General features: G+C 39.6%; 1 long non-coding RNA gene across 4 annotated transcripts in view; it reads left to right on the top strand.

Moving 5' to 3' along the window:
• The window catches only part of LOC106022542, a 65,053-nt gene that overhangs the window by 13,830 nt on the left and 26,406 nt on the right, over positions 1-24,817 (top strand). For 3 of the 4 annotated variants that reach the window (XR_001197497.3, XR_005869904.1, XR_005869906.1), the window contains exon 3: positions 13,181-13,318. This is a non-coding gene — a long non-coding RNA (uncharacterized LOC106022542). Of the gene's footprint in view, positions 1-1,738; positions 1,879-13,180; positions 13,319-24,817 lie in introns of all 4 variants that reach the window. The other variant, XR_005869905.1, reaches the window with a different exon arrangement.

The raw sequence follows: 24,817 nt of genomic DNA, 5'->3' as shown, positions 1-24,817 counted from the left end.
TCATGTTGAATCTCTGAGTTAACTAGGGAGAATAACCACCTTAGCAAATGCAACTTTTTCTTCCTTGTAGCTAATATGTGAACTCATCTTTCTGATTGTCTAGCCCTGACCTACTGTCTTTTGAAGGTAATCTGTCCTCATTTTCCTGCACTTTGGACTCCTTTTAAAGTCATTCTCTCTGCTTTTGGCTTTAAACAAGTTAACACTGATATGTTTGGGTATGAATGGATTCCTTTTCATTTATATTGTTTAAAAGTTTATGCCTTCTAGAATATGTGAATTGGTGTCTTTCACCAGTTCTGAAAATTTTATCTCTTCAAGCTCTCTCTCTCTCTCTCTCTCTCTCTCTCTCTCTCTCTCTCTCTCTCTCTCTCTCTCTTTCTCTCTCTCATATATATACATATATATGTGTGTATGTATATGTATGCATATATGTATGTATGTATATATGCACACATCTAGTATCAATTGTATGTACACCAATCAAAGAAAAATATAATGCAATGTCTCAGTAATAGCATTGCTGTTTTTTTCTTTCTTGTCAATGCTGGGCTCAAATGCAGGGCCTTGAGCTAATACAGAACTCCTCCCTCAGTCCAGTAACATATCATGTATGAATTATTTCATGTGGATTCTGGATGCTTTTAAATTTGTGGTTTTCTCAAAGTAAATGTTTTCTCAGTTATACTGCTTGACATAAGCAAGAAGTAATGGCATAGCTTTGTATTTTTAAAATTTCCTTATTGGATCCTGTGGACACAGTTGTCAGTTTGTGGATATATAACCCACTTCATTGTGGTGATCATTTTGATTATGAACACATGCTTTTGTAATGTCAGTGTGGGTGCCCCTCTATCTACAGTCTATTTTGTAAAATTACTTAATTTTATGTGGATCTGTGTGTTTCTGAGTGTACTACATATGTCCGCATGGGCATGCCGTGGCAGAGGACATCAGAAGAGGGATCTAATTTTCTGGAGCTGGTGTTGTAGACTGTTGTGAGCTACTGTGAAGGTGCTGGGAATTGAACCTGGGTCATCTGCAAGAACAGTAGCCTCTCTATAAAGACTTTAAACAAACTTTTCCAAGCTATAGTAGACATTACAATAAACTGAATGTGCCTCCTAAAATTTTTGTCTTGGTACCCAACCTCCAGTCTTGTGCCAAGAGGTAGAGTGCTTGGGTCATGAGGATTCTGTCTTTGTGAATGCATTAGTGCCATTAACTAGGAAGCTGGTTAGTACCAAGGGAGTAGGATTGTTATAAAAGTGAGTTTGGGCGGGCAAGGTGGTGTCCACATTTAGTCTCAACACTCAGGAGGCAGAGGCAGGAGGAGCTTTGTGAGTTAAAGGCCAGCCTAGTCTACAGAGCAAAGTCTAGCACAGCCAGAGTTACATGGAGAGACCCTGTTTCAAAATAATGATGATAATGATGATGATGATAATGATGATAAACAATGAAGTAGTTTGGCTTCCTTTCATGCCCCTTCTCTTTTTTTGCTTTCTCGTTCTCTTCTGCTGTCATTAGATGTCTCGTTCTCTTCTGCTGTCATGATGACCACAGCAGGAAGGCCCTGTCCAGTGCTGGTCTCCACTTCATTTGTTGCAACTCCTGAATTTTAAAAAAGATTTTCTTTCTTTGTGTATGACACAAAGGTGTCTAAGACAATCATTTTTTAACAACGCTAATATATAGCTCTCAAAGTCAGTTCAACAACAAAATCGACTTCCTTTTCTAGTGACAGACAGAGCGTGCACATCAGCTACTGTGGCAGCAACATGAACAGCACAGATATAACAAGACTGCTTCACGGCCAGAAGTCACTGTCAGAAGCCCCCAGTGTCCAGGTGCAGCTTGAGCTCACAGATGTTTTAAAAGGTCTGTAAGTCATCACTGATGAAATGTTTGAGTGCTTCTGCCTGCAAGCTTTCTGGGACTGAGGATGACTGCATATTTAGGGCTCCTCCCCTTCTCTACATGCTGGTCTTAGATGGTTTCCTGCAGTTTCTTCTGCTTTCTCCTCCACTTCATTCACCCTCTCTTTCTGGGTTTAATCCAATGCTGAAGAAATATATTGAATTTTAAATTTTGCTGATTATGTTTTCCATTTCTAGACATTTCATTTGGATATTTATCAAAATGCTTTTCACTCTTATACTTTTCTATCCTTTGTGTCATTTAAAATGATAGCAAGCACAGTCTCACATGAAAACTCTAGTGTTTGGTCTCTCTCAGTTGTCTTTTATGACACTTTGGAACCCCTAAAGCTTTGTATCTTTGGAAGTGTATCTTTCTCACGACTCCTGCTACATTACCTGATGCATTTTAAAGGCTGACACTAAAGACAGCTTCTTTTAGGAGGAATTTGCACTCGGTTTTTGCTGTCACTTTGGATTATTAGTCAGCTTTTTAGTTTAGCATTCCCTGGCCATGGAGCTGACAAAACCATAGCCAGCAAATGTCCATGAGTGCCAAGACAGAGGTCACTCTTTCTTAAAAACCTTTGTTTAAACCTTATGGGTGTGGGACAGGCTTCAGTCTAGTGGTAATATTTAAATTTTATTTATTAGTTATTATTATTGCGGTGCAGACATGATGGTATGTGTGTGTTGTGGGTCAGAGGAGGTGGGCACACACAGGGCATGTGTGGAAGTCAGAGGACCACCTGTGGGGTTTGTTCTCCCTTCCACTCCACATGGCCTCTGGCAGCAGAACCCAAGTAGCTAGTCTAGTTATCTAGTCTTTTTAACTCCAGCTTAATGTGAAGAAGATTTTTCTTCCTCTTTTTATTTTAGGTGAGCTTTGACTTCCAAACCCCTTGCACTCAGTGTTGCAGGATTGAGGCTTAAGGTTGTCAATGGGCAAATGCATTTAAGGAAAAATTGCTTGATGTATTTGGTATTCTGTTCATTAGAGAAGTGAATGATTTGTTTTGTTGCTTCATCTAGAATTCTAATCACAGTTCCTCATTATTTTGAAAGTTCACTTCTTTAAGTTGGATGTAAAAGATTTTCTTCATTTTCAGGGATTTGGGAGCATGTTTGTTGGATATATTGAAGGTCTTGGTTGGACTTCCATAACCATATGGATGAAATTTGTATGTTTCAGTAGGAGGATGGATACAACTATGATTTTAAACTTCTCCAGGGGATATTTGTAATGTCTAGAAACATGTTTAGTTGTTGAAACTTGTGGAAATCCACTGTTACTTAGTTGGGTAGAGACTAATAATGTTAAACATATTCTATAGTCAGCCATCTACAGTGAAAGAATTATTTGCCCTCCAATATTAATAATACCCAGTTCTAAAACCCAACTTCTGTTTCTAACAATAAAACTTCAAGAAGAGGATTTATAATTTCCAAATTGGGAAAGATTAATGAATTATCATACTTTTACAAATTTTATTTTATACTAAGTAATTTATATTAAAATATCTTATTCAAATTACAGAAAATTTTCTAAGCAAGTTTTCTTTTTTTTCTTCATGATTGTTGCTGCTAAGGTCACTTTTTCCCCATGTTTTTATTTATTTACATGTATGTTTTATTCTAACGCTAATTAGCAGAACAAGGTAAGAGGAGTGACATGCTAGCATTCCTGTAGGCAATCTGATGGGAAAATTTCGTAACTGAGGCTCCCTCTTCCCAGATGACTCTTGCATATGTCCAGTTGACAAGACCAACCCAAACCAGGACACTTAGAGACCTTTATGGGTTTGTACTCAGGTGAAAGTCTTGTTTTCCTCATTGTAGGTCTGTCTCTGCTTCCGGGAGAGCAGTTTTACAGAGTAGTTCATACAGGACAAGGAGATTAGGGAATATATAGATTTTATTTCTAGGGAAGGATTGATCCAAGCCTAGTATCTATTAATATAGGACTAAGGGAAAGGTTGAGGGGCAATGGTGTTCATCTTCTATTACTTTTAGTTATACTCTGAGTATAAATTCTTGTTCAGGGTATCCAAGATAAAATAGGAAGGCCTGCATAGGGTACTTTCCATTCCAATAAAAAATTGAGTTGGTAATTCCAGCTGAAGAGGGCAGGCATGTATAAGACAGTTATTAAAGAGGAAACCTTGCCACCAGGATTAAGACCGCAGTTATCAGGATCAGAGTTATGACTTCTACTGGTAAAGAGCAAGAGACCACGGCTTTACACATGCCTTGGAGGAGAGAAGAATGACTGTGAGTGCTCATTCATTCTGACTGGGGTGCGTAAGCAGCAAGGGAAACCTCAGAGACTTCATGGGAACGGTTTGTGGCTCAGGAGGAGGCAGGCTTGGGAGACAGGATAGAAACCACCTGATGGTGGTTTATCCCCTCACCTCCCACTCTCCCCCACTTGAGTGTGTCAGATAAGTGAACAAGAAGAGCTGAGTGTGCCCTGAACTGGCTTGAGTACTATTTCCCTCACTGAAGATGAGCTCTGGAGCTCAGTTACACAGGTAACTGCAACCGATCCTGGAGGAGGCGGATGCAAACATTGTTGGTCACTCACATGGGGCCGGAGGAACCCGAGATGGGAGTAAAATGAAGGCTAACTTTAGGAAGCATTTGAGGCATTTGTCTGTAAGCCATTAAAATGAAAGCTCGATTTCTTTTATAGAACCAGGAATATGTATGCAGGGTGGAGCAGAACCCGTCTTCCTACACTGGTAGTCCTAGGTGGTCCCTGTTACAGAATCTCTCAATTCTAATTGAGTCATAGTATTTTCATTGCACTTTGTACTGGCTAAAAAAATGTATATTTTTCTAGATTTTAAAATTTTTTTGAAAGGAAGAAAATTTGCTTTTCAGTTTGCATATCTGTAAAGTAAGTTCATGCATTAGACCACAGTACTTTACTAAAATTATAGAAGGTTATTTTTGAATTAAGACTAAAGTAATTGTGACAAACTATCACTATTTGCACTATGAAGGAACACTGAGGGATTGAATATAGTTTTTAGTGTTGGAATGTCAGAGAAGTAAATAGATGCTAGATTTCATAAGAAACCATCCCCTTGAGCCATTTGGTAAAACATTAGAGCCACAGAGGCTGGGTGTCTTTGCAAGCTGCTCTTGAAATGTAAAGAGAGAAATGAAAAGATCCAGAAGGGGCTGTATGAAGAGCAGGCTTCAGCACTCTGGAAGCAATGTTCACTGGTGATGCTTCCTTTGCCCAAAGACACCCAATGTGGATGCTTCTTCATTGTCTTTTTTGTGACCTATTTACCCCCATCTCCACATACATTTTTGCATATTTATTAAACCAGAGATGGTGCCAGTAATGGTTTTAAACTGTCCAGAATAAACTGACTACATAGGAATTTATTAAGTTAATTGACCTCCTTGAATGCATTTATAGTTATGAGACATATTCTAGGAGCCAGTGTTCTTGTTTATTTATTTATTTTATTCATACTATGCTTTCTAAAAAACCTCATGGGTTTTCTAGTCTGGATATAGATACATTGTTTTATTTTGAATCTGTCTCTTTTTATTCTTTGTTTTTCCTCCCCTCCTGTTTTTGTTTTATTAAAGCAGATTTATCCTATTGCATATTAATATTATTTTAAAGGTTAAGGATGCCCATGTTATTACAGAATTAAAATTCTGTAATATTAAAATTCTCTATTCTTCTATTGCAAAAACTTTTCTTAGTAATTCCATTTCTCTTTGAATTTTGTCTTTAAATTATTTGTGCTGAAGATAATTTTTTTCATCCAGTATATTCTGATGATGGTTTCTCCTCTCTCATCTCCTCCTAGATTCTTCCCCTCCTTCTCTTCATTTCAATGCCACATCTTCTTCTTCTATTTCTTAAGAAAACAAACATGAATAAAAAGAAACAAGCATAAAACAAACAAAAAGAAACAGCATGTAGAATGCATATCTCCACCTACACACCATAGAAATTCAAAATAAAAAACTGTAATATACAAGCAAAATACCTGTAAGATTAAAAAAAAAAGCTCCCAAAAGCATTTTGAGGCAAAACATCTCCAAAGGCACTTTGAATTGGTTTTGTGTTGGCCACCTCCTTTTGGCCATGGGGGTCTGCCCTTTGCTGTGGTTTATATACCCAGTAAGACTCCAGCAGAGAGAACTGAGTTTTCTTTGGTGTGTGGTTGTCAGTTGCAGATGGCTTCTGAGTTAGGGATGAGAGCTTGTGTCCAGTTCCTTTCTTAGCATTGGGATACCCTCTAGCTTGGACTTCCGCATGTTCTGTGCGTGCTGTCACAAGTCTCCGTGGGTATGTGTGTGCCTTAGTCCTGTTGCGTCTGTAAAGCATGTTTCTCTGATGTCTTTCGTCCTCTTTGGCTTTTACAATCTTTTCCCTTCCTCTTCAGCAAAGTTCTGTGAGCTCTGAGGGGAGGGGTTTGATGAAACCACCACATTTAAGACTGAGGGTTCAGAACCCGGTGTTGGTGGCACAGGCCTTTAATCTTAGCACTTGGGAGGCAGAGGAAGGAGGATTTCTGTGGGTTCGAAGCCAGCCTGGTCTACAGAGGGAGTTCCAGGACAGGCTCCAAAGCAATACAGAGAAACCCTGTCTCAAAAATCAAAACAAACAAACAATCAAAAAACAAACAAACAAAAAGACTGAGCGTTCCAAGGTTTCTCACTCTCAGCACTCTGATTTAGTTCCCATCTACTGCAGGAGGAAGCTTTCCCGTAGATGGCTGAGGGAGTTGCTGACCTATGGGTATAACAGAATAGCATTAGGAGTCATTTTATTGCAATGCCCATTTAGCAGAACAATAATATTTTCTTTTTTTTCTAGGTTCACATCTATTTAATCTCAGGTTCTTGCCCACCTGAATGGTGTCAGACTTGAGTTCCATCTCACAGGGTAGGCAAGTGGGCCTTAGTTCCCAGTCAGATAGTGGCTGGTTACTCCCACATCTGTGCCACTATTGAACCGGCATATCACACAGACAGGTCACTATTGTAAATCTAAGGATTCTAGCTGGGATGGTGTTTGCATTTGTCTTCTGGTCCCTTCCATGACCGTAAACAACAGTCAGTAGGGATGAAGATTCAAGGTAGGCACCAGCTCAATTTCTTCCTGCTCACTGAGATATGTGAGTAAATTAACTTATATAACTAAAATAACTGTAATTAGATTTAATATGGGTCAACAGGACTGATGATCTTATAAGCTCACAGAGATGATGACAGAATGAACAAGACCTGCATAAGCTCAAGCCAGGCAAAACCACACTGGAGAGAAGGGGAATTGGGCATAAAGTCCTACCCCTGCTAAAATGATATTTGATATTCCCTGCTGCAGAGGGAATATGTGTTGTCTCCAATGGAGTGACACTGTGTATAGCAATTATACCCCAGGGCAGGCCCCATGCTCACAGATAAGTGGCCAACACACAACAAACTCCTTTTTGCTTTCTCTCTCTCTCTCTCTCTCTCTCTCTCTCTCTCTCTCTCTCTCTCTCTCTCCTCACCCTCTCTCTTTCTCTACCTGTGCACTTTCTGTTCTTGTTTTGTTAGCTTTTAGTTTCTGTACTTGTTTTGTTTTCTGAGATAAGGAAAGAACACGAAGTTGAATAGGTAGGGAGATGGAGTAGAGCTGGGAGGATTTGGGGAAAAGAAGAATACTATCAAAAAGTCAATAAAAAGAAAAAAATATTAATTCAGTAAAATGTTTGTTTATAAAGTAAAAACTGTGTGTGTGTGTGTGTGTGTGTGTGTGTGTTTAAGCTTTTAAAAAGGATGTTTAAAATGTTGGTTAATGTTAGCTAGCAAGACGACTCAGTGGGTAAAGGCAGTTGCCATGAAAACCTGAACATCTGAGTTAGATTCCAGGTGTTCATGGTGGAAGGAACTTATGCCATGGCATGTGTATTACTGCCACACACACACACACACACACACACACACACACACACACACTTTATTTATTGAAAATACATTTTTCATACATTTTACTCTGATTATGGTTTTTCCTCCCACAGTTCCTCCCAGATCCTACCCAACTCCCACTCACCTAAATCCACATGCTTTCTTTCTACTTAGAAAAATAAAAATATATAAAAATAATAAAATAAACTAACAAACACGCCATAGTAGGACAAAACAAACAGGATAAAAGCCAAATAAAAAGCACAATAAACATACAGTTAAAAAGACACACACATCCACACACACAAAACTTATAAAAACAAAATGAGGACCAAGATAGCTATGGGACAGACTTAGTAGACTTCTTAGGGGAGGCTTTACCCTCTCCGAGGAGCAAATGGGAGGTGGGGGGGCAAAGTGGGGAAATAGGGAAGAGAGGAGGGAGGGGGAAGTGGGATTGGAATATAAAAAATAGATTAATAAAAATGTTAAAAAACAAAATCAGAAACCATAATATATAATCAAAAGAATTGTAAGGTTAAAAAATCCAGACACAGTATTATGCTGCCCTAATTATTATGATAGAACCTACATGCAGTCACTGATGGAAGCAGATGCAATGACCCACAGCCAAGCCCTGGGTTGAACTACTGGAGTTCAGCTGAAGAGAGGGAGGAGGGATCATATGAACAAGGTGGGGGGTCGAGATCATGATGGGGCAAACCACAGAGACAGCCCACCCAAGCTAGTGGTGGGAGCTCAGGGACTATGGACTGTCAGCTGGGGAACCTGCATGGGACCAAACTAGACCCTCTGAATGTGGGTGACCAAACTAGACCCTCTGAATGCGGGTGACCAAACTAGACCCTCTGAATGCGGGTGACAGTTATGGGGCTTGGTCTGCTTGAGGGTTCCCGGCAGTGGGAATAGGACTTATCCTGGTTGCATGAACTGGCTTTTTGGAACCCATTTCCTATGGTGGAATTCCCTCGCTCAGCCTTGATTTAAGGGTGAGGGACTTGGTCCCGTGTCAACCTGGTATGCCATACTTGGTTGACTCTCCAAAGGAGACCTTACCCCCTTTGAGGAGTTAATGGCAGAGGTGAGGGGTAAGAGCAAGGGAGGCAGGGAGAGCTAGAGGGTTTGGTATGTAAAATGAGAAAAATTTAAATAAAAATGAACAACAACAAAAACTCCCAAAATACCAGTGAGTTTATTTTGTGTTGGCCATATGCTGCTGGGCATAGGGCCTGCCCTTAAGTGTGGTTTGTGTAACCAGGGAGATTCCATGGAGAAAGTTAATATTCCCTAGCAATCAGTTGTCAATTGGAGATAGCCTATGGGTTAGGGATGGAGGCTCATGCTCCCTTCTTCTCTCAGAACTGACCCCATCTTCTTTGGACCCGAGCTATCCCTGTGCGTGCTGCAAGTCTCTGTGAGTTCATATGCTTACCAGTCCTGTCTTGCCTAGAAGACCTTGTTTCTTTGGTCCTTCATCCCCATTGACTCTTACAATCTGTCCACCTCCTCTTCTACAGTCCCCCGAGCACCAAGGGAGGGCTTGTAGCTGGGTTGGTGTTTACCTTTCTCTTCTGGTATGTACAGAACACCTTCTGCTAGCATGAATACTAGTCAGTAGGATGAAGGCTCTGGTTACTCACCAGCTTGACTTCTCCATGTTTGGTGAATTATGTGGGTGTTGTCTTTGGCAACAGTTTGTGGAGATCAACTAAAATCTTTGGCAATGCCCTGAGTTGCTTAGGGGTTTCCATGGGATCCTTCAGGCCAACGACTCAATTAGATGTAATCTATTCTTACAACTGGAGGTTTCACTTGGTGGCGAGTGATGTCTACTGGGACTGTGTCTCCCCTGTTATTTGGTGATTCCATTTAAATTTCATTCATATTTGCATGTATTTTAAGAAGCTGCTACTGTGGTATGTTTCCATGTGACCCCTCAATGGTCCCTAGCTTTACTATCCTTCCCCACATTTCCTGTCTTCCCTCCCTCTTCCCTTCCCCTCTCTTATTTTTCCACTCCAGTCTCCCTCGTCCCATGCATCCATAATGTACATCCCAGTTCCCTTTCCTAGGGAGAACCTTCCCTCCTTTCAGTGTCTTACTCTTTAACAAATATTTGTGGATTATATAGCCTGCTTACCAAAGATTTAACAGCTAACTTCCACACGTAAGTGAATACATGTCATATTTGCCTTTTTGGGTCTGGGTTACCTCACTCAGGTTGGTTTTTTTTTTCTAGTTCTATCCAGTTACCTGGAAATTTCACGATTTTGATTTTTAATAGCTGAGTAGTATTCCATTGTATAAATATACCACATTTTCATTATCTATTCTTCTGTTGTTGTTTCCAATTTTTAGCTATTATGAACAGAGCAACAATAAACATCGTTGAGTAAGTGTCACCATAGTAGGCCAAACATTCCCATTTTGAATCTTAATATTTGTTTTCTTCACATCCAGTGTTTTTGAGTTCTTTATATATTTTATTACCTCTCTATCAGATGTACAATTTGTAAAAATTTATTTCCATTCTGTAGGCTGTCACACTGTATCCCTTGCCATGCTGTAGATTTTCAGTTTCACAAGGTTCTATTTATTAATTGTTCCTAGTGCCTGTGCTATCGGTGTTCTGTTCAGAAAGTCTTGCACGGTGGCAATGAGTTCAATACTATTAACCATTTGTTCTTCTATTAGATTAAGTGTGTCTGGCCTTAAGTTGGAGTGTTTGGTGCATTTGGAATTGAGTTTTGTGCATTGAGGTGTGGATTTATTTGCATTCTTCAACGTGCTGGCATTTAGTTTGACCACCACACTTTTTTGAAGACGTTGTCTGTTTTTCCAGTGTGAATTTCTGGCTTCTTTGTCCACAGCCATGTGTCCATAGATGTGTGGGCTTATATCTGAGATTTCAATTTATTTCTATTGATCAAGGGATCTGTTTTTATGCCAGTACCATACTGATTTTATTACTGTAGTTCTGTAGCACAATTTGAGATTGGTAGTGGTGACAGCTCCAGCAGTTCTTTTATTATTCAGGATCGTTTTAGTTATACTGTTTTTATTTTCACAATTCACACTTTAAAAAATCCTGCCTACTGAACCTTCATTCAGTGGCTGATGGAAGAAGAGGCTAAGCACTGAGCTGAACACAAGAAATCCAGTGACAGGGAGGGAGGACTGATGACCAAAGGCATTAAGACTGGGCTGGTTTAACCCCCAGAAACAGCTGACCTGACAAGGGTTAGCTCTTGAATCCCAGACTGATGCCTGGGAATCCAGCATGGGACTGATCAAGACCCCCTGTATGTGGGTGTTAGTGAGGAGGCCTAGGTAATCTATTGAGCCTTGGGTAGTAGATCAGTATTTATCCCAGGTATACAAATGGACTTTGGACTCCCATCCAACAATGAGAGATGCACTCTCACCCTGAACTCTTGGGGGAGGGTCTAGGCCCTGCCCTGGATGAAATGACAGACTATGGACACCCCCATGGAGGGCCTCACCCTCCCTGGGGAAATGAGGGGATATTGGAGGGGGATTGGTGGGAAGGCACGGGAGGAGAGGAGGGAAACGGAGAGGGACCTGGAATTGACATGTGAAGCGACTTTGTTTCTAATTTAAATTTAAAATAAAAATATCTAAAAAAACCTGCCTAATGTATTTTTTTATATTGTGCTATTTACTCTTTTCTTATATCTTTCTTGATTTTTAAAAATAATTCTTTTAATAATTCCATAGCTACGGTGAAAATTAAAGAATAACAAACAGGGAAAGAATAGCCTTAATCCCTCATTTTTTTTCTGAGACAGGGTTTCTCTGTGTAACAGCTCTCACTGTCCTGCAACTCACACTGTAGAACAGGCTGGCCTCAAACTTAGAGATCTGCCTGCTTCTTCCTCTCAGTTGCTGGGATTAATGGTGTGCACCACCACTGCCCAGCATCGCTTCAATTTATCTTTAAGCATCTCCCAGTTTTAGGAAGATTTTTCTGAAATTCCTTGTTCTAGGAACACAAGTTTACTTTCCTTCTGTACTCTCTACTCTGTTGACATCATATGAAAACTTTGGAAATGAAATTGCTTCCTAACATTGCATATAACACCTCTAGGAGCCTGTTGTGAACTGTATTTTATGTTTTGGTGGCAGACAGCAGAGGGTTAATAGTAAGGACAACCCAACTTGGAAAATGATCCTCCTACTGAATGCTGACTTTCTATCGGTGCTGATGTACCTGGGAGACTTTTTGATCTCCTCACTCTTATAGTCTTCCTGCCTCCTATCTTACCATGTTAATGTGCCCCAGGCCTTACGTGCAGGGGTGTTTTGTAGATGTGTCACTTGGGACGGTGATCCACAACTCTGAATTTTGATTGGTTATGGTTTTCTGTACTGGCCTCTGTGTGCTGCAAAGAGAAGTTTCCTGGATGAGGAGTGAGAACTACACTTATCTGTGTGTGTAGGACAAATCTTAACATTTTTGTTAGGTGGAGTTTCACAGGGCACACAAATGACATTTAAGGGCAGTCCCTTTGTGCAGCATTAGACACCCAATGCAAAATGAACTCATGGCGTTTTGGGAGGTTTCTTTATTTTTGGTGTCATAATGCTTTGTCTGGCCATTTTTAAAAAAATTATTTTCATTAGGCTTGTTATTTTTCTGTTTGTTTTGTCCTATTCATGATTCTTTGATTTTATTTTATCTTATTTGATTATTATTTTTTTAGATGCCTGCTTGTTTTTTAGTGAGAGCAAGAAAAGATGTGGATTTAAGTGGGTGGGGAACTGGAGAGGACATGGGAAGAGATGGGGGATGGACTCCATAATCAGAATATATTATGTGAATAAAATTTATTTTTAATAGAAAATATATTCTTCTCTCATACATTTCATCTGGACCAGTTTCCCCTTTCCACTCTTCCCAGTTCCGGCCATCACCCCTCTCTCCTAGGGTCCACTCCCCCTTTGCCTTCTTTTAGAAAAGAACAGACCTCAAAGAGACAACAACCAAACAGGATGGAACAAAGTATAATAAGACAAGGCACAAGCCCTCACACCGAGCCTGGACAAGGGGATCCAACAGGAGGAAAAGAGCCCAAGAGCAGGCAAAAGAGTCAAGGACACACCAACTAGCCATCTCACAAGAACACAAAGCTAATAGCCCCAGAACACACCCAGAGGATCTGCTGCAGTCCCATGTGGGTCTTGCTGCTTCAGTCTCTGGGAGCCTGTGCAAACCCTGCTTAGTTGATTCTGTGTTCTCCTGGAGTCCTCCATCCCCTGTGATGCCTGAAACCTTTCCTCTATCTCTTCTGTAGGATTCCCTGTCCTCCGAGGGGAGACCTCAAGTTTAGACTCTCTCCACATAATGTCTGGCTATGGATCTGCGTCTGACCCCATCTGTTGCTGGAGGAAGCCTCTGTGATGATGGCGAGAGAACATGCCAGTCTAAATCTGTGAGTATAGCAGAACATCACTAGGATACTTTTTAGACCAGTCATGTTTGGTTCTAACCTAGGTTTCCAGACTACCCAGTCTCTGGTCTCTGGCCTTCAAAGCATTGTTGAGCATGGACTACCTCTTGTGGAGTGGGCCTCAAGTTAAATCAGACATTGGTTGGTCACTCTCTCTAGTTCTGCATCGTCATTGTCCCATCACATCTTTAGGAAGGACAGATTGTAAGCCAAAGGCTTTGTGACTGTGCTGGTGTCCATGTTTCTCTTTCAGTAGCCTGCAGAGTACCTTCCTGAACCAAAGAGACAGAATGTAGGGATGAGGGCTCCATGCAGGCACCAGCTCAAATTCTCTGCATTCAATGAACTGTTTGGGAGTTGTCACTGGCAATGGGGTCCCTCAGGTTGCAGAGAACACCACTCTGTCCCAGCACCAGTCTTGGTTGTTTGGTGATCTCCACAGGACCCCCTTGGCTGACGACTCTATGGAATGCAACCCAGTTCCGCCAATGGGAGCCTTGCCTGGCTATAATAGATGGCCAGTTAAGACTCCCTATCTACCATTACTAGGAGTCCTCACTGGAATCACCATCGTAGATTCCAGGAAGTTTTCACTGCACTAGGTTTCCACCCCGTCTCCTAAATGCCTCTAATTCCAGTTGTTTGTCCCTACACTCTTTGCTTCCATCCCATCTATCCCCATAACCTGATCCATCCTGTTCCCATTTGCATTTGCTCCTGGTCCACACACAACATCTATTTCTCTTTTGCAGAAAGATCCATGTGATAACCCCTAGAGACTTCCTCTTGACCTAGCCTCTCTGGGTTTATGGATTGTTGATTGGTTGTAATTTACTTAACAGCTAATATTCAAGTATAAATGAATACATATCAGTTTGACTTTCAGGTTTTGGGATACCTTACTCAGGATGATTGCTTCCAGGTCTGTCCATTTGCCTGAAAATGCAATGATGTTATTTGAAAACATAGGTTTATTTATTTTACATCTCAACTGTAGTTCCCCTCCCTTCTTTCCTCCCGTTCCCTTCCCCCACTTCCCCTTGCAGCCCCCCAATCCACTGCTACTCTGTTTCTGTACATAAAGGGACAGACCTCCTATTGGTGTCAACAAAGCATAGTATATGAAGTTGCAGTAAGACTAAGTACCTTCCAATGTATTAATCCTGGGAAAGGCAACCCAGTATGAGGAATTGTGTTCTAAGAGCCAGCTGAAGTATTTGGGACAGTCTCTGCTCCCAGTGTTAGGAGTCCAACAAGTAGATCAAGCTACATAACAGTCACATATATATGTAGAGGGCCTAGGTTGGTCCCATGCAGGCTCCCAGGTTGCCTGTTCAGTCTCTGTGAGCTCCTATTAGCTCAACTTTCTGGGGGCTTCTTGTGATTTTCTTGACCCCTCTGACTCTTACAATCTTTTCTCCGTTTTTTCAGAGGATTCTCCAAACCCAGTCTAATGTTTTGCTGTGGTTCTCTGCATATGTTTTTAGCAGTTACTAGATGAAGGCTAACTGATGACAATTGGGATAGTCACCAGTCTATGAGTATAGCAGCATATCATTGGACATATTTTACATTGACATTTTTTCTCAATTATGTTTGGTTCTATCCTAGGACTTTGGGGCATCCAGCTTCTGAGTCCTACTCCAGGCAGTGTGAGGGGTGGGCTCACTCTTGTGCCATGGGTCTCAGGCTGGACCAGTCATTGGTTGGCCACTTTCACAGTTTCTTTGCCACTTCACCAACATAAGCTGTCCTTTGTATTTTTGAACTTAGCCATTCTTGCAGGTATAAGATGGAATCTTAGAATTGTTTTAATTTGCATTTCCCTAATGGATAAGGATGTTTAACATTTCTTAAGTATATCTCGGCCATTTGAGATTCTTATGTTGAAAATTATGTTTAGATCTGTACCCCATTCTAAAAATTATATTATTTGTTGCTTTGATGACTAGTTTCTTGATGTATTTATATATTTTGGAAATCATCCCTCTGTCAGATGTACAGTTGGTGAAGATCTTTTTTGACATGGGATAATGCTCTTGTGCACTGTAAAGTTTTGTTACTAGTATTGGTTTAGTAAAACATTGATTTGACAGTAGTCAGGCAGGAGGTATAGGTGGGGCTACCAGACTAGGAGAATTCTGGGAAGAGGAGGGAGAGAGTGAGTTGCAGCCAGTGGCAGATGAAGCAAGATGAGAATGCCTCACTGAGAAAAGGTACCAAACCACATGGCTAAACATAGATAAGAATTATGAGTTAATTTTAGTTGTAAAAGCTTGTTAGTAATAAGCCTGAATAATAGATCAACCAGTTTATAATTTTGTAAGCCTCTGTGTGTTTATTTGGGACTGAACACTGTGGGATCAGAAACTTCTGTCTATATGTCAATGTGGCTGGAGAATCCTGAGACTAAATACCAAGTCTGAGACTTTGCTCCTGTCTTATATACCTCTCTAATGCTGGGATTAAAGCTGTGTGAGCCCAGGTGCTGGGATCAAAAGCATGAGCTCTGTTACTCTTCACTCTTGTGTAGGCCATGTTGGCCTTGAACTAACAGAGATCAATCTACCTTTTATTCCTGAGTCCTTGGATTAAAGGTGTCTACCACCACTGCCTGATTTCTATAGGTCGAGGCTGACTTTGCTTTCTGAATACTCAGGCAAGCTTTAATAAACCATAAATAATATACTACCATACTTTTCCCATTCTGTAGGTTGCCATTTTTTCTTATTTACTATGTCCTTTGCATTACAGAAGCTTTTCAGTTTCAGTAGGTCCAATTTATTAATTGTTGATCTTAGTGCTGTGCTACTGGTGTTCTACTCAGGAAGTTGTTACCTGTACCAATGCATTTAAGGCTATTTCCCACTTTATCTTCTATCAGGATCACTGTAACTAGATTTATGTTGAAGTCGTTGATTCACTTGGTCTTGAGTTTTCTGCAAGGTGATAGATATGGATCTATTTACATCCTTCTATGTGCTGACATCCATTTATTCCAGCACCATTTGTTGAAGATGCTTTCTTTTTTCCATTGTCCAATTTTGGCTTATTTGTAAAAATCTGGTGTCCATAGGTATGTGGATGTATCTGGGTCTTTGATTTGATTAACTGATCCACCTATCTGTTTTTATGTTAATACCATTCTGTTTTTATTACTATAGCTATGTAGTAGAGCATGAAATCAGGGATGGTAATGCCTCCAGAAGTTCTATTATTGTACAGGATTGTTCTAGCTATCCTGTTTTATTCCATATGAAGTTGAGTATTGCTCTTTCAATATCTGTAAAGAATTATATTAGAATTTTAGTGGGGATTGTGTTGAACCTATAGATTACTTTTGGTAAGATGGACATTTTTACTATGTTAATCCTATTGATTCATGAGCATGGGAGATCTTTCCATCTTCTGATATCTTCTCCAATTTCTTTCCTTAAATACTTGAAGTTCTTGTTGTACAGGTCTTTCATTTGCTTGGTTTAAGTCACCCAAAGATATTTTATGGTGATTGTGAAGGGAATTGTTTCCCTGATTTCTTTCTCAGTCCTTTTATTGTTTGTATATAGGAGAGGTCTGAGTTAATCTGTGTCTAGCCACTTCATTAAAGGTGTTTATCAGCTGTAGGAGTTCCCTGATAAAAATTTTGGGGTCATTTATGAATACATTCATATAATATGCAAATAGCAATACTTTGACTTCTTCCTTTCCAATGTGCATTCCCTTGATCTGTTTTTGTTATCTTATTGTTCTAACTAGAACTTCAAGTACCATGTTGAATAGATACGGAGTGAGTGGAAAGCCTTGTATTGTTCCTGAATTTAGTGGAATTGCCATTTAATTTGATGTTGCCTGTCGACTTGCTGTATATTGATTTCATTATGTTTATGTATGTTTCTTGCATCCCTGATCACTTCAATACTTTTTTTTTTGGTGAAGGGGTATTAGATTTTGTCAAAGGATTTCTCAGTACCTAATGAAATGATCATGTTTTTTTTTTCTTTCAGCTTGTTTACATGGTGGATTACATTGACAGATTTTTGTTTGTTGAACCATCCCTACATCTCTGAGATGAAGTTCACTTGATCATGGTGCATGATCTTTTTGATATGCTCTTAGATTCCATTTGCGGTATTTTAATGAGTATTTTTGCATCAATGTTTGTGAGGGAATTCGGTCTGTAATTCCTTTTCTTTGTTGAGACTTTGTGTGGTCTGAATATCAGGGTGAATGTTGCCTCCTAAAATGAATTTGGTAATGTTCTTCTATTTGTATTTTGTGGAATGATTTGAAGAGTATTGACATTAGTTCTTCTTTGAATGCCTGGTAGAATTCTGCATTAAAACCATCTGTGCCTGGGCTGTTTTTGGTTGAGATTTTTAATGACTCCTATTTTGAGATATATTTACATTGTTTATCTGATCTTGATTTCATTTTGATATGTGGTATCTATAAAGAAATTTGTCCATTTCTTTACGATTTTCCCATTTTTGTGGAGCATAGGTTTTTAAAGTATGGCCTAATGATTCTCTGACTTTCTTCAGCATCTGTTTTTTGATGTCTAGTCATTTCATTTCTGACTTTATTAATTTGGATATTCTCTCTCTGCCTTTTAGATAGTTTAGGTAAGGGTTTGTCTATCTTGTTGATTTTCTCAAAGAACCAACTCCTCTTTTCATTGATTCTTTTGAATTAAACACTCTTGGTGTCCTAAGGGACATTTGTTTGTACTTTAATTGTATAGAATATAATGATTTGTGAAATTAAGTGTTTTGATATAATGTCAAACTTACAGGAAAGTTATAAGAAAAAGAACTTCCATATTACCCTAAGGGAGTTTTCTTTTGTAAAATTTAAATTAGAAATAAGCTTGCTTCACATGTCAACCCCAGCTCCCTCTCCCTCACCTCCTGGCCTGTCCCTCAGCCACCCCACCCCCCTACCCAATCCCCACTCTGTTCCCCACGGAGGGTGATACCCTCCATGAGGGATCTCCAAAGTCTGTCATATCATCCTGGCCAGGGCCTAGGCCCTCCCCCATGTGTCCAGGCTGAGAGAGCATCTCTCCATGTGAAATGGGCACCCAAAATCCATTCGTATTCTAGGGATAAATGCTGATTTCATAGGCCTCCTTGCTGACACCCATATTCAGGGGGTCTGGATCAATCCCACACTGGCTTCTCAGCCTTCAGTCTGGGGTCCATGAACTCCCCCTTGTTCAGGTCAGCTGTTTCTGTGGGTTTCACCAGCCTGGTCTTGACCCCATTGCTCATCAGTCTTCCTACTCTGCAACTGGGTTCCAGGAGTTCATTTCAGTGTTTAGTTGTGGGTGTCTGCCTCTGCTTCCATTAGTCACTGGATGAAGGCTCCAGGATGGCATATAAGGTAGTCATCAATCTCATTATTAGGGAGGGGCTTTTAAGGTAGCCTCTCCACTATTACTTAGATTGCAAGTTGGTGCCATGCTTATATAGATCTCTGAATATCTCCACTAGTGCCAAATCTCTCCTCAAACTTATAATGACTCCTTTTATTACGGTATCTCTCATCCTGCTCTCTATTCTGACGCAATCTTCCTGCTCCCACATGTCCTCCTCTCTTCTCTTCTCCTCTTCTCCTCTTCTCTTTCTCCTAAATCACTCTTCCCTCCCCCATGTTCCCAATCCTCTAAGGAGATCGTGTCCCATTCTCCTTCTCTGGGGTACCATGCATATCTCTTTTAGGATCCTCCCATACTCTCTGGTGGTGGGATTGTAGGCTGGCAATCCCCTGCTCCATGTATAAAATCCATATATGAGTGAGTACATACCTTTTTTGACTTTTTGTGACTGGGTTACCTCACTTAGGATGGTTTCTTTAGTGCCATCCATTTGCCTGCAAATTTCAAGATTCCATTTTTCTGCTGAGTAGTACTCATTTTTTCTATCCACTTTTCTGTTGAGGGACTTCTAGGTTGCTTCCGGGTTCTGGCTATTACAAATAATGCTGCTATGAACATAGTGAAACAGATATCCTTGCATGAATGTGCGTATTTTGGGTATATGCCTAAGAGTGGAATTGCTGGATCTTGCGGTAGGCTGATTCCCATTTTCCTGAGGAATCTCCATACTGATTTCCAAAGTGGTTATACAAGTTGGCACTCCCATCAGAAGTAGAGGAGTGTTCCCTTTTCTCCATGTCCTCTCCAGCATAAACTGTCATTGGTGTTTTTGATTTTAGTCATTCTGACAGGAGTAAGATGGTATCTCAGAGTTATTTTGATGTGCATTTCCCTGATGACTGAGGATTTTGAGCATTTTCTTAATTGTCTCTTAGACTCCTCTATAGAGAATTCTCTATTTACTTCTGTGCTCCACTTTTTAATCGGATCCTCTGGTGTTCTGGAGACTTGCTTCTTGAGTTCTTTGTAAATTTTGGAGATCAGCCCTCTGTCAGATGTAGAATTAGTGAATATCTTTTCCCATTCTGTGGGCTATCTTTTTGTCTTGTTTACTGTGTCCTTTGCCTTACAGAAGCTTCTCAGGTTCAGGAGGTCCCATTTATTAAATGTCGATCTCAGTGGGTACCTCCCACTTTCTCTTCTAAGAGGTTCAGTGTAGCTGGATTTATGTTGAGGTCTTTGATCCATTTGGACTTAAGTTTTGTACATGGCTACATACATGGATCTATCTGCAGTCTTCTACATGCCAGCCATCCAGTTCTGCCAACCCCATTTATTGAAGATGCTTTCTTTTTTCCATTGTATAATTTTAGCTTCTTTGTCAGAAATCAAGTGTTTGTACGTGTGTGGGTTAATATCAGAGTTTTCAATTTGATTCCATTGGTCTTCTTGTCAATACCAAGCTGTTTTCAGGACTATAGCTCTATAATAGCACTTGAGATCAGGGATGGTGATGTCTCCTGAAGTTCCTTTATAGTACAAGGTTGTTTTGGATATCCTGGGCCTTTGGTTTTTCCATATAAAGTTGAGAATTGTTCTTTCAAGATCTGTGAAGAATTGTGCTGGGATTTTGATAGGGATTGCATTGAATCTGTAGGTTGCTTTTGGTAAGATTGCCATTTTTACTATATTGATCCTACCTATCCAAGAGCATGGGAAATCTTTCCATTTTCTGGTATCTTTTTTAATTTCTTTCTTTAAGGACTCAAAGTTCTGGCTATGCAGCTGTTTCACTTGTTTGGTTAGTGTTACCTCAAGATATTTTATGCTGTTTCTGGCTATTGTAAAGGGTGATATTTCTCTGATTTCTTTCTCAGCCCATTTATCATCTGTATATAATAGGGCTACTCATTTTTTTGAGTTAATCTTGTATCCTCCCACTTTGCTGAAGGTGTTTATCAGCTGTAGAAGTCACCTGGTAGAGTTTTTCTAGTCACTTACGTAGACTATCATATCATCTGCAAATAGTGAAAGTTTGACTTCTTCCTTTCCAATTTGTATCTCCTTGATCTCCTTTTGTTGTCTTATTGCTCTAGCTAGAACTTCAAGTACAATATTGAAGATGTATGGAGTGGACAGCCTTGTCTTGCTCTTAATTTTAAAGGAATCATGTTGAGTTTCTGTCCATTTATTTTGAAGTGGGCTGTTGGTTTTTTGTATATTGCTTTTATTATGTTCAGGTATGTTCCTGTTATCCCTGACCTCTCCAGGACTTTTATCATGAAGGGGTGTTGGATTTTGTGGAAGGCATTGTCAGTATCTAGTGAGACGATCATGTGGTTTTTCTTTTTCAGTTTGCTTATATGGTGGATTATGTTGATGGGTTTTCATAGTTGAACCATCCCTGCATCCCTGGGATGAAGCCTACTTGATCATGGTATATGATTTTTCTGATGTGTTCTTGGGTTTGATTTGCCTGAATTTTATTGAGTATTTTTGCATCAATGTTCATTAACAATACTGGTCTTTAGTTCTCTTTCTTAGTTGTGTTTTTGTGTGGCTTGGCTACCAAGGTAATTGTAGTCTCATATAAAGAGTTTGGCAGTGAACCTTCTGTTTCTATCATGTGGAACACTTTGAGGAGTATTGGCGTTAGCTCTTCTTTAAATTTCTGGTAGAATTTTGCACTGAAGCCATCTGTGCCTCGGTTTTTTTTTGTTGGGAGACATTTGATGACTGCTTCCATTTCATTAGGAGTTATAGGTCTGTTTACATTGCTTATCTGTTCTTGATTTAATTTTGGTAAGTGATATCTATGCAGAAAATTGTCAATTTTCTTTCAATTTTTGAATTTTGTGGAGTACAGGTTTTCAAAGTATGACCTGAAGTTTCTCTGGATTTCCCCGGTATCCATTGTTATGTCCCCCTTTTCATTTCTGATTTTGTTAATTTGCATGTTCTCTCTCTGCCTTTTGGTTAGTTTGGATAAAGGTTTGTCTATCCTGTTGATTTTCTTGAAGAATTAATTCTCTGCTCAGCCGATTCTTTGTTTCATTTTCTATGTCTCTACTTTATTGATATCAGAACTCAATTTGATTATTTCCTGGTGTCTACTCTTCTGGGGTGTGTTTGCTTCTTTGTGTTCTAGAGTTTTCAGTTTTGCTGTTTCATGTGAGCACTTAATGCTATGAACTTTCCTCTTAATACTGCTTTCAAAGTGTCCCATAAGTTTGGTTATGTTGTGTCTTCATTTTCATTGAATTCTATGAAGCCTTTAATTTCTTTCTTTGTTTATTCCTTGACCCAGGAATGATGCAATTGCACGTTGTTCAATTTCCATGAGTTTGTAGGTTTTCTGCAGTTTGTCTTCTTGTTGGATTCTAACTTTAAACCATGGTGATCCAATAGGATACAGGGGGTTATTCCAATTTTTTGTATCTGTAGAGGCTTGCTATGTTGCCTAGTATGTGGTCGAGTTTAGAGAAGGTTATGTGGTGCTGAGAAGAAGGAATATTCTTTTGTGTTTGGATGGAATGTTCTATAGATGTCTGTTAATCCCAATTGGGTCATAACTTCTGTTAGTTCCTTTCTTTCTTTGTTAAGTTTCTGTTTGGTGGTCCTGTCTAGTGGTGAGAGTTGAGTGTTGAAGTCTCCCACTATAACTATGTGAGTTATTATTTGTGCTTTGAGTTTTAGTAATGTTTCTTTTAAGAACATGGGTTCCTTTTTATTTTGGGCACATGTGAAATGTGAATTGAGACTTCTTCCTGATGATTTTTTCCTGTGGTGAATATGAAATGACCTTCTTCATCTCTCTTGATTGATTTTAGTTTGAAGTCTAATTTGTTAGATACTATGTTTCTTGGGTCTATTTGATTGGAAAATCTCATCCCAACCCTTTACTTTGTGGTAATGTCTGTGTTTAAAGTTGAGGTGTGTTTCTTGTATGCAGCAGAAGGTTGGATCCTGTTTTCATATTCATTCTGTTGGCCTGTGTCTTTGTACTGGCTAATTGAGTCCATCGATACTGAGAGATATTAATGACCAGTGATTAACTTTTTTGTTGTTGTTGTTGGTGTGTGTTTGTGTGTTTCCCTTCTTTGGGTTTTGCTGTTGTGAGATTACCTATTGCCTGTGTTTTTGTGGGTATAGTTAGCTTCCTTGGGTTGGGGTTTTACTTGTAGTACCTTCTGTAGGGCTGAATTCATAGAAAGATATTGTTTAAATTTGACTCTGTCATGAAATATTTCATTTTCTCCATCTAACATGATTTAAGATTTTGCTATCTGTAATAGTGTTGGTTGGCACCTGTGGTCTCCTAAGGTCTTCAAGAAGCCTATCCATGGCCTTCTGGCTTTTAGATTCTCTTTTGAGAAGTTAGGTGATATTCTAATAGGTCTGCCTTTATATGTTACTTGGCCTTTATCCTTTGAAGCTTTTAATATTATTTCTTTATTTTATATGATTAGTGCTTGATTATTACGTGGTACAGGGCCTTTTTCTGGTCTATTTGATGCTCTGCACATTTATAGGCATATCCTTAATAAGGTTGGGAAATGTTTTTTCTATGTTTTTGTTGAATATATTTTCTGGACTTTGAAATGGGTTTCTTTTCCTTCTATTCCTACTATTCTTAGGTTTGGTCGTTTTATAGTGCCCTATATTTTCTGCCTGTTTTGTGTCAGAAATTCAATGGACTTAACATTTTCTTTGACTGATGAATCTGTTTTGTCCCTGTCATGTCTTCAATGCTTTACATTCTCTCTTCTATCTATTGTATTGTGTTGGTGATGCTTGCTTCTGTAGTTACTCTTCACTTACCCAGATTTTCCATTTCCAGAATTCCTTCAGTGTGTTTTCTTTATTGCTCCTATTTCACGTTTTAGACAATTCTATTCATTTTCTTCAATGATTTGTTTGCTTACTTTTAGGGATTTACCTATTTCTCCTGTTTGTTGAATTTTCCTGTCTTTAAGGGGTTAATTAATTTTCTCCAGTCCTTTGTGTTTTTCTGGAATTATTAATTTATTCTTTAAGGACCACTATCATTTTCCCAAGTTGGTTTTAAGGTCTTTTTCTTGTGCTTCAGTTATGTTTGAGATATTCAAGACTTGCTGTGGTAGGATGGAGGCATTTCTCTGGCTGTTATTCACTGTATTTTTATGCTGGCATCTAGGTACCTGGGTTTGGGTGATTATGGGACTAGCTGCACACTTCCAGGTTTTTCTTTATTGGGCAGCTGCTTTTTTCCTTAGTTTATGCTTTCTCTCTGGATTTTCAGAGATTGTGATGGCTATGTGTTGCCTTTTTCCTAACCTGTCTGTCTAGTGTGTTCATAGTGGTTTCTTACTGGTGTTGGAGGCTGGCATGTCAGGAGGAGTGTGTGCGGGGAGAGTGAGATCTAGAGGGATTGATCTGTGGGATCTACAGGAGGCATGGAGAGGGGAAAAGTGGGAAATGGAGCTTGTAGTGGTGTCTGTTTTAGCACGAGGGTGAAAAAAGCCTGCTTTTAATAGAAAGAAAAACAATAGTAGGACTGGGAGTGTCTTTTACTCTTTTTGCCTGCTCTTGGGATCTTTTTCCTCCTACTGGGTTTCCTCACCCAACCTTGATATGAGGGTTTATGCCTAGTCTTATTGTAGCTTGTCATACTGTGCTCAGTTGATATCCTTTCTGAAGGGAAACAGAGGACCAGTGGATCTGGGGAAGGTGGGGGTATTGGGAGGAGTTGAGGGAGGAGAACATGAGGTTGGCATGTATTATATGAGAGAAGAATTTATAAAAAAGATTGTTGGTAGGGATTTTTCTGATTTAGTAAAGTGGAAGTTTGTAGGTTCTCCCCCAAGTTCCATGACTTCACCAGCAGTGAGTAATTGGTTAGATTTCCTGTACCAGGCATGATATCCCTCCTGTTGTGTGGGTCTTAAGTTCAATTAGGTGTTAGTTACTGCTAATGCGTGCATATCCTTACTGCATTTTTTAGGGTTATCATGCCACACTGGTGAGTTTGTGGTTTACATGGAACATAGAAGTGTAGGACTGTTGGTTGCTTTCCTCTTTTGGAAGCCTTCATGGCTTTTTATGGTATCATGGATAGTAGTCTT

This window comes from Mesocricetus auratus, unplaced genomic scaffold (genome assembly GCF_017639785.1).
Source record: "Mesocricetus auratus isolate SY011 unplaced genomic scaffold, BCM_Maur_2.0 Super-Scaffold_100020, whole genome shotgun sequence".
NCBI classification, from domain to species: Eukaryota; Metazoa; Chordata; class Mammalia; order Rodentia; family Cricetidae; genus Mesocricetus; species Mesocricetus auratus.
The sequence above is the reverse complement of the archived record's forward strand: the minus strand, read 5'-3'. Positions and strand labels throughout refer to the sequence as shown.